Source organism: Pseudorasbora parva, chromosome 3, assembly GCF_024679245.1.
Source record: "Pseudorasbora parva isolate DD20220531a chromosome 3, ASM2467924v1, whole genome shotgun sequence".
NCBI lineage: Eukaryota > Metazoa > Chordata > Actinopteri > Cypriniformes > Gobionidae > Pseudorasbora > Pseudorasbora parva.
Genome location: NC_090174.1, coordinates 50567104 through 50578095, shown reverse-complemented (window position 1 = coordinate 50578095; position 10992 = coordinate 50567104). Strand labels below are relative to the sequence as shown.

At 38.2% G+C, this 10992-nt stretch overlaps 1 long non-coding RNA gene across 2 annotated transcripts; it reads right to left on the bottom strand.

Annotated features, from left to right (window-relative positions):
• LOC137072032 (uncharacterized) lies at window positions 1-5141 on the bottom strand. 2 transcript variants are annotated; one of them, XR_010904591.1, is made up of 4 exons: window positions 5024-5141; window positions 1952-2103; window positions 1751-1840; window positions 1-1200 (listed from the first exon to the last, which is right to left on the bottom strand). It is a non-coding gene; the product is annotated as an uncharacterized lncRNA (long non-coding RNA). The 2 variants fall into 2 exon arrangements; XR_010904590.1 differs by lacking the exon at window positions 1-1200 and having other exon boundaries at window positions 1230-1840.
• Window positions 5142-10992: the final 5851 nt, after the last annotated feature.

Below are 10992 nucleotides of genomic sequence, written 5' to 3'. Positions count from 1 at the left end.
TGTATAATCAAAAAAAAAAAAAGCTTTTAAAACATTTTGATCAATGACTATCATAACACTTTCCTTTAGAACACATTTATATTTATTGTTCAATGAACATGTTCACATGTATGAAGAACAGTCTGCTCCACACAAAAATACAAATTTGTTACAAATAATCAAATCACCACTTGATGACATCACATTAGTAGTAATATTAAATTAGGAATGTTTGTCCTGACAAGACAGTTCACCATAAAACATCCTAAAATACAATTAAAATATTAAGATACAAATGTATTTCATGTCCATAAATGTATATGATGATGAACAGTCTCTTTCAGCTGAACACCAGAGACAAATCCTGGAACTGCTCCTCAGACAGTGAACAGTGAACACTGCATCAGTTTCTGATACAGAGCTGTAAGCTCTACATTTAAAGGGTTAGTTTACCCAAAAATAAAAATTCTGTCATTAATCACTTATCCTCATGTTGTTCGACACTCGTGAGACCTCTGTTCATCTTCGGAACACAATTGAAGATATTTTAGTTGAAATCCGATGGCTCAGACAGGCCTTTAATGACACCAATGTCATTTCTCTCTCTTAAGACCCATAAAGAGTTCTGATTGGGCCAGCGCTTCCCGTGATGTGATTGGACAGCAGCTTAGCGCACTTTGCCCGGAAAGGTCCCGCCTCTTACCATAACGGGGCGATGCAAGCGCTGAATGCGCGCTCTTCTCCACGTAGGAGAGCAACGAGACCACGCCCCCTATTTTGTGTGTTCTTGTGGGCGGAGGGTTAGTCAACAAACGGTTCTAGTGACGTCATCACAGCAGGAAGTGCAGCGGTGTAGTCCAAACCGGCCGTTCGCTGTAGGCTTTGAAAGGGAACTTCTGTTAAATAAAATATCTCGCTTGGCATTGAACTTTGAGCTTTATAATTTTACAGGTATTATTTATGCTCTAACAGCAACATTTCACACTAACTAAAGTTTGAAAGATAGAATTGCGAAGAACGGGACCTTTAATGACAGAATATTCGTTTTTGGGCGAACTAAACCTTTAAATATAACCTATTTGTATGCAATATAGCAAGCAGGTTCCGGACCTCTGATCCTTCAATGACAATTTTAATGTCTTTTGGTGGATGAAGAGGATCCTCTTTCCCAGTGATAAAGATCGCCATGGTTGTTTGCTCCAGTTCTTCAACCTCATTTTCCTGCATAAAAAAGAAAGAGAAAATAAGTACATTATAGTTTCAGAACTCTCCCATTTTCAGCTCTTACACACTCTAAACTGAACTTGAATAGGCGCGTGACGAGTGAGAGCAAAGCGAGGCCGGTAAGTAATTGGATGATCAGTGCCAACTGCACGTCACACTGGTCTCAGAGCTTTCACAGAGGAGTGAAGGGAGAATAAAAGGAGGAGCGACGACAGTGAAGGAAGAGAGAGGACCAGGCATGGATTTTACATTGCATATAGGTGTTAAGTCATTTGCAAATGGATTCCTTTGGACACACTTATTTTGACAGTGTTCCAGGGAAGACAAGGAAAAAAAAGATTGTTTTGGTACGTCTGGACATGGTCTAAGTGTTCACAGCTCAAAATTCAGCATCAAAGATTTCTCATAAATAGTGTTAAAATCTCATCTTGTGAGCTGAGTTTCTCATCACACCCCTATTTATTAAAAGTGGCTAGGAAAACCTAGACTATGACCATGTTAGTCTGTAGGTGTTATTTGTGTGAGCAAGTGAGAGAGATGCCCTTACCTGGTATTCTTTGAAAAGGTGCGCAAAAGGTTCGCCGAGGTAGATCAGAGATTTGAGGATGCATTCTCTTCTGATGGTGATGTCTGCAGTCTGAGTAAGAACAATAACTATGAATTAAAATTAAACAATTACAAAAAAAACAAAAACAAAAAAAAACACTATTCAGCCATGGATCCCACTGATTATCAAATTCATAGATACCTCATCTAAAACCTGCAATGTCCTGGTGGACTCCTCCCTTGCTCCTGATGACCTCCAACAGTTTGGTGGAGTGCTTGTCCAACTGCACCAAGAACTTGTAATCCAACTTGTCACCAAAGGAACTGTTGTAATTCGCATGAACTTAAATTGATCTTAAAAGTAGAGCATACAGAAATAAGTTTAGAAGATGGTGAACACAAAACAGAATCCCCAGCACAACCGTACTAAATTACAACAACAACAACTCATTAGTGAATCAACAGTTAGGTCTAAAAATGTGGAATGCCAGGGTATGGCAAATGCCATACGTAAACGAGTAGTCGTGTGCCCAATCTATTCTCTGCTATATGCCGACCTAAAACATTCACTTTCATAAAATCATCATCAAAGCAGTCCATATGTGACATCAGTTAGTTAATTCGAATCTCGAAGCATCGAAAATACATTTTGGTCCAAGTATCACAAAAACTATGACTTTCAATCTACGATGTGTTCCTCAAAAAAAGATTAAAATGGTTCATGAATCAGTGAATTAATCAATGATTCGGATCGCCAATGTCACGTGATTTCAGCAGTTCGGATCGCGTGTCGAACTCCCAAACTGCTGAAATCACGTGACATTGGCGATCCGAATCATCGATCAATTCACTGATTCACGAACCGTTTTAATCTTTTTTTAGGAACACGAAAGAGAAGACAATGCTGAATAAAGTCTTTTTGATATTTTTGGACCAAAATGTATTTTCGATGCTTCAAGAGAATCTAATCAACCAACTGATGTCACATATGGACTACTTTGATTATGTTTTTATTAGCTTTCTGGAAATGGACAGTAAAGTGGGCATTGACTGCATATGCTCTGGGACTAAAATATAAAATATCTTAAACTGTGTGTGAAGATGGAGGTCTTAAAAGTAAGGAACGACATTAGGGTGAGGAGTTAATGACATTAAAGGGGGGGTGAAACACTCAGTTTCAGTCAGTGTCATGTCAATCTTGAGTACCTATAGAGTAGCATTGCATCCTGCATATCTCCGAAAAGTCTTTATTTTTTTATAATTATATAAGAAAGATGCGCTGTTCCGAGTCTTTCCGAAAAAAGCCGAGCGGGTGGGGGCGTGTCGTGTGAGCGGAGCTAAATAATGACGTGTGCTAGCTGCTGCTATTGTGTAGAGTGCGTCGAGTGCGTCGTAAAGCTGTCATCCCTAACAGCGGGGAAAAAACTTTATTCAAAATAAAAATATGGCTTTTAATCAGATACAGCCATACATCTATGATCCGGAATCAGACCCAGAGGCTGCAGTTGAACAGGAGCAGCAGCAAAAACGACTAGAGCAGGACGTCTCTATGTGGTACGATATACACTAACTATATAATATGCTTAGCGGCTTGTGTTATTTACATATTTATACTTGAATTATATCGTCGTATTTTTGTCTTTGAAGGTGTACATGTGGGAAGTGCAGTTGTGCACGTGTGTTTGTGTGTTTACGCGTGGTTTGTGTAGACAGGTTAAGTTAGTGTTTACATAGATAGACACGGAATAGTAGCGCATTTGAATGAAGAAGCGTGCTTATTTAGTTCAACATATTTCCCCCCTCTTTGTGTATTGTTGAGTGCTTTTACAATACACAAACATAAAGTTACACATATAGTGGCCAGCTAAACAAATGTACACGCACTACACATCGCATGCTCCATTGATCAATTTCTATATATAGTAATATATATAGTAACTATACGTGATCATGTTTGGGCTACTTGATGAGCATAGACACAGACATTTGAAGCAGTCTAACTCACCGCCCGCGGTTCTAACGTTGGGACTGCTCCATCCTTCAGCATTAGGCTATTGGAAAATCCGGCGTCATGCTGGGCCATGTTTATGAAACAGTCGGCACCGAAATGCAGCGAACAGATATAAACATTCGCGCAACTCAGTTGCTGATCCGGAAAAGCAAATTACATCCACTGTTGCCTTACCGCGGGGTTTTGGGGGAATCTGTGCAGGACTGTCTTGGTCTGGCAACCAAAAACGCACTTTTTGATGTCATTGTTAAATGTGCACATTACCTGTGCAGCGCAGCCTACGAGCGCTTTGATGGGCATAGCCTGTTGCTTTCGCTCTCTCCCTCTCTCTCTCTCACACGCTTCCGGTAGAATTGTCCGTAAGGCCCATACAAGGAAATTCCGCCCCCACTAACGTCAATGGGGACGCATGATCGCAAAAAACTTGCCGAAACTTATGACTAACCGGAAGTAGTATTTTTGACAAAGAAATACTCCCATCAAACGTCCACCTTAACTTTTGAAACTTTGTCCATGTTTAGTATGGGATTCCATGTCTTTAACAGTGTAAAAAGATCAGTATGCATGAAACAGCATTTCACCCCCCCTTTAATTTCATTTTTGGGTGAACTAACCCTTTAAGAGCTGGAATAGAGTGTGGCCCCTTTAAGAGCTGCGAGTTTCACTATTGAACTGCCGGTATTTTGTGTGTGTGTGGAACTGTGCCGCGATTCACGCAAACTGTGAGAAACACAGACTCGGGAGCACTCTTTTTCAGAAAAGTAACCTGCTTATTCGTTTTAGCCGATTGTAATGTATTTAGTTCAATACTGTAAGCAGTGATGGTGTTAATGATTTACCTCAGATATATGAGCAAGCGCTTCAGCGCGCTCGGACTGCAGAGAATGTGCTCAGCGAAAAAACACACTTTTCTTTTGAACTGGAGTCTAATGAAAGTTAAGCAGAAAATATTGTAGCTTATATAGGCTATAACTGCACTTGTTTCGAGAAATGTTATTGTTAACTCTTTCCCTTGACACGGTCAATGCCCCCACAAAATGAATTTAGATAGTTTGCATGCATTTAGGTTATTACTCACCCGCCCAATGAGGGGCTAAAATAACCGAACGTTATAGTTTGAATGAAGATTACGAACATTTCGAGTGCTATCTTAAAAGTTAATTTACACGCTATCAAGCGTTAGCGCTGAAATTACGGCCAGACTCAAGTCCCGTCAGATATACTTGAGGTAAAAACGTTAACGGTAGACAAAGTTTCTCTTACCTTATCAATGTTCCTCGTAGTTCTGTCTCGGAGCCTGGCTGGATGGGTCTGACGTCCGTTGAAATGTAACGTTATCGTCACGGCCACTGCTCAAGTTCGTGCTGTGTTCTTCTCAGACAGTTCTCAGACTTTTTTTTTTTTTTTTTTTTTGAACCACAGAGAGCGGGATCTGCAAGTCAACAATGCGCATGTGCAAATCCTGCTTAATCTAAAAAAAATGCTCTGATCAAATTAATAAATTCAGTTTAATGTCCCGCTGCCCATTTAGATTCTATCAATGTAAAAAAATGGATTGAACCATAAATCTAAGCTAAAATGTTTACTTGACATGAAAAAATTAAAAAAATTAAGCTATTTCAATGAGAAAATACACATTAAACGAACAACACTAAAGTTATACTTTTTTCAGTGTGGTGGACAGCCATCTTCAGGTCTCTCCAGAGATGCTCAATTGGGTTTAAGTCAGGGCTCTGGCTGGGCCATGCAAGAACAATTACAGAGTTGTTGTGAAGCTACTCCTAGCTGTGTGCTTAGGGTCATTGTCTTGTTGGAAGGTGAACCTTCGGCCCAGTTTGAGGTCTTGAGCACTCTGGAGAAGGTTTTTGTCCAGGATATCCCTTTACTTGGCCTTATTCATCTTTCCCTCGATTGCAACCAGCCGTCCTGTCCCTGCAGCTGAGAAACACCCCCACAGCATGATGCTGCCACCACCATGCTTCACTGTTGGGACTGTATTGGACAGGTGATGAGCAATACCTGGTTTTCTCCAAACATACTGCTTAGAATTAAGGCCAGATAATCTTATTTATCACCATCTTGGATTCCTTCGGTTGTTTTTTAGCAAACTACATGCAGGCTTTCATTTGTCTTGCACTGAGGAGAGGCTTCCGTCTGGCCACTCTGCCATAAAGCCCCGACTGGTGGAGGGCTGCAGTGATGGTTGACTTTCTACAACTTTCTCCCATCTCCCGACTGCATATATATATTTATATATATATATATACAGCACACGAGAAAGACAAACGAGGTGATGATGACAACACAGTTGAACATAATGAATCTATATATGTATCTATGTGTGTGTGTGTGTGTGTGTGTGTGTGTGTGTGTGTGTGTGTGTGTGTGTGTGTGTGTGTGTGTGTGTGTGTGTGTGTGTGTATAGTCATGTTTGGCCAATGTTTTGTCCACTGCACTGATGCTACCAAAAAGTGCTTGAGCAGCATACTGTTGCTATGGTTACCTCCTCAGACAGACATTTCTGTTTGCAAGCATCTATTTAGTGGCATTTAGACACACTTGTCTAACGATTGTGGTTACTGAATCATATTTTGATAACGATGTTGCAACATATGTACTTATGTGTAAAAGAATGCACTGTTAGGACCCCACCTTCCTCAAATCAACCCTTTTTCCTGATTCGCCTTCAATGGGTTAAAAAGCCTTAATGTGGGGATCAAACCACTGTCCCTAACCATTTATATCTTAGTTGCTATACACTTTGGGGTTTTCATTATGGCTGTAGTTGTTGCAAGTCAAAAAATTCAAAGGTGTTTTGAGTTGTATAAGGGTTTAATGTTAAACATTGCGGGGAGCAATAAGCAAGAACTGAAATGCACTTTGTCGTAACCCTGCAGGCCATTCTTTTGTAATGACAATATACTGTACATCTTTGTAAAATGTGTCAGGCTGTTTATATCTTTTACATTATGTTTACAGTAATAATGAGCCCAAGGGCTTTAAAGAGACATGAATAAATAGAGAAGGTATTCACTCCAGTGCACTTGTTTATTTAACAGTTCTCTGTTTATCTTGGGGGGGGGGGGGGGGGGGTAAATCACTTACAGGAATTCTATATTAAATTATGAAGGAGACATTATATGTTTATCAAAGCCTGAGAAGTGTGTTGTGCAAGCATGCAGGAGCATGTGTTGATGCCATGGTCTGAATCTACCATTGCTACCCGGCAAAGGTTAACAAGTTAAAACAGCTTAAGTTGAGCTCATTAGTAAGGGCTAGAACTCAGACATGCTCAGATAGCAGATATCTGCATTAAAGCCATTTAAAAGCCTAATCTTATTAAAATGACAACTTCTGTAAAATGGTGCATATTATTAGAAATTTGTGTTTCACTTCATTTTGAATGTCCCCTGTTGACATTCTGTTGACTGTAAGTAATGATGGACCTCATGTGTAAGGGTTCGGGTAATTCATTAAGTTCAAATACTTCCAAAGTTACTTATAGTCAGTAGAATATCTGTTAGGGGAGCATTAAAATTAAGTGTCAGAAGATATTAATCAGACAGTCTACTTATATTAATGAGAGAACATGTAGTTGCAACGTTATTTATAGTCAACAGAATCTCTAAAGGCAATCATCAAAATAAAGTGTTACCCAAAGTCTAATTATACATCATTTCAATGTTTATTTTGCAATGAATTTATGCTGTTTTATTTTTTTAAAGATTTTTTTGTTTAAATAATAATAATTAAATTAATAATTTAACATTTTATTATGTTGTTATTTTTTAAATATTGAGATTCAGGTTGAATTTATTTCAGTTTTACCTATTTTTATTATGTTTACCGTTAAACATTTTTCTTGCTTTAACTTCAGTTTATTGCCAAGGCAACATTTTACATTTTCGTTTAGTTTAGTTTTCAATTAATATTTATATTTGGTTCCAATTAACAGACATGATTTTAATAGTTTTAGTCAACTATAATAACCTTGTTTCGCATTGCAGTAATGCAATGTGTGTTTGTGTGTGTCATTACAATAATGCAAAAAAAAAAATTTCAAATAGTTCAAAAATAAGCCTAATTTCCTTTTTATTTAGCATTAAAATATGATCCAAGGATTTTCTTTTTGTGAGACTGCCCTTTTAATGTCTCCATCAGCGTCGGTGTCTTCACACAGTGTTCTTTTAATTGCCCACCTTTAGAGTGTCATCCCAAGATAAAAGGGATTTTTACCTGCTTTTTGATCTTCCATTCCACTCTAGCAGGTTCTCTGGGACCTCAAAGGGAGATAGGGAGAATGAGAGGGAAGCGATGTTGCATTTCAGCACACTTAGTGGAGATCTTAATACATGTGAAATCAGTCCTTGGGATTGGATCAAAACCGTTGTGTTCAATCACTTGCTAAGGGCGTCTGTAAATATTCACAGTTTTAATCAGCTCTCAAAATATTGTCACGTGTGTCACTGTATTCTTTTGACTCTTAATATGAAACATTCTCTCTCTTCAGGGAAGCAAGAACATAGCCTGAGGATGTGTTTCAGTGGAATACTTATTTTATGTGGGAGTTTTACAGTCAAGTGTTGCAGCTGCATGTTCTACACCCATGCTGGTAATATATCGGATTATTTCTGTGAACAATTTTTTTATATCACTTCTGTGTTTACAGAATTGTCAGTCTTCCTGTTCTGCATTATTTATTGCAATCATTTTAGTGTTTTGCTTTTGATGTTTTTGCTAGTATTAATGCTGTTCAGTGTTTTTTAAAGTCACAGTGTAACAGTAGTGACAGATTTTTTCTTCAATATTGTAAAGTACTGCACATCTAACTTAAAACTAAAACTATGCAGAGAAGGCATTTGGCTCTCTCCATTTTTTTTTTTTTTTTGGCTGGATGAAAGCAGATTTGTATGTCAGCTTATAGTCGACTCGATTTTAATAAAGAGGCGGAGTTTAAGTGGAATAAAATTGGTAAATGGACTGCATTTATATAGCACTTTAAACAGACATATAGCACCCATTTCATCACCTGTTCATATCAATCAATCAATCAATCAACTTTATTTGTATAGCGCTTTTACAATCACGATTGTGTCAAAGCAGCTTCACAGTGTTAAACAGGATAATATTGCAACAAAATTAGATTTGGCTGTACAGTCGTACTGGAGAAAACAGTGATGCTATCAGCTTATTTTAATTTAATCATATAGCGACAATGTTGGCAGATCTGTATTATAGTTTATATAGAATTAATTAAAACCTAATTCATAAATTGTATTTGTATAATTAGATGAATAATTTTGATCATAATTTTAGTGTCCCCAACTGAGCAAGCCAAGCCAAAGGCGACAGTGGCAAGGAACCAAAACTCCATCAGGGCGTGATGGAGAGAAATAAACCTTGGGAGAAACCAGACTCAGTCGGGGTGCCAGTTCTCCTCTGGCCTATTAACACACGGTGTATGATTATTATTCTGTCAACCTTTCAGGTCAGAAATCATTTTAGATCGGAATATTCAAAATTTCAGGGTATCACGGAATCGCATCCATCAACATGATTTCCGCCCAAGTCCTATCCTGATTCTTTTCCACCGGCTGTGAGGTGAAGACCACATGTCCCAAGATGCTGCGCTCAAACTTGGTGTCATCATGGTGCCTTTTTTTTAAATAGGTGACCTCTAGTGGATGGAAAGTTGCATAGTGCACCTTTAAGTGGTGACATTTTAAATAACAATTACAAGATTAAAAAATAAATCAAATCAGAATTAGAATCAGAAAGAGCTTTATTGCCAAGTATGTCCCTTGGTGAAAGAAGCATCACAGTACAGACAGAATGATAAGGACAAGACGGATAATAAAAAATAGAATAAGTGAATAAAAAAATGAAGATATATATATATATATATATATATATATATATATATATATATATATATATATATATATATATATATATATATATTTTTTTTTTTTTTTTTTTTTTTTTTTTTTTTTTTTAAATACACAATTTAAAAAAATGTTTTTTGTTTCATGTATATAATTTTGTTATATAATTTTGTTATATACTGAAATTGCTAAGTACTTTGAACAAGTAATTTTTTGTATATAGTATGAATGTGTGTAGTGAATGTAATTTGGACATATGTTGTCATTGTCATGTGACCTATCATCACCAGTCTCCATTTCACCTCCATTCACAAATCCTCTCCTGTGGCCTCATGGGATAGTAAAGTGTCCATACTGTAGCCTAGAAATCTAGACGCGCCCTAGCGGCAGCAAATCTAATCTGCCACGAATGTCATCTAGCAACTCTCAATACACTTCTGAGCTGTAAACGCCAAACTCTGGTCAGGCCAATCACATCGTTTATAGAGTCGGTGGGCGGGGCTTAACATAATGACGGCAGAGTAAACATAGAAACTGGTGAACGGCGGTCTTTCGAATCAGCTTTGACCGTGACTCTGGAAGACTTGGAGTTAAGCTTTTCTCTAAAAAAAGAACAAAGAACGGCACTGAAGTCATTCTTAAGAAGGGAAGATGTGTTCGGAGTTTTGCCAACCGGATACGGTGAAAGTTTAATCTGCCAACTAGCTCCGCTTCACCTTCGTTGCTCTGGTTGGTTGTAGCGCTATCCTATCGCGTGCAGAGGGAGTTTGAAAGACAACCGTTTATCCCGCCCCTCAGATTGAGCCCTGTCAATGGTGAGTTTCCAGACCAAACATCTTGATGTGGGTTTGGCTTGTCAAGCTATCCATACAGCCATACTATGTGAATTCGGATGCAGCAATAGGTTGCTCTAGTCTTGTGTTCTGTTTTCTTATTGGTTCATTGTTTCATTATTGTTCATGGGTGTTTCTTATTGCTTTGTGTATAAATAGCACTCATGTTACCGTTGTTCCTTGTCTAGCTTTGTTCATGTAACTCATTGTTGGTGAGTTTATATTTGTTCAAGTTTAGGTCATGCTTCATGTAATGTCAGTCATGTTTATTTTGTGTTTGTTTTATTCAGAGATAATAACAGAGATATAAACTCATTCTACACTCTGATACTGTAACTGTCTCCACAGACAATCTGCCAGAGGAAGGTGACTGATCAGAGCAGGATAAACAGCCCACCCTCCCTACCTGCTGCTGTTGTAACATCAGCCACCTGCGCGTCGTTAAACAGCGCCTCAGACGTGTCCTGTTTCCACCCGTTACGTACGTCAGTAAATAATTCCTGACAGACATGGC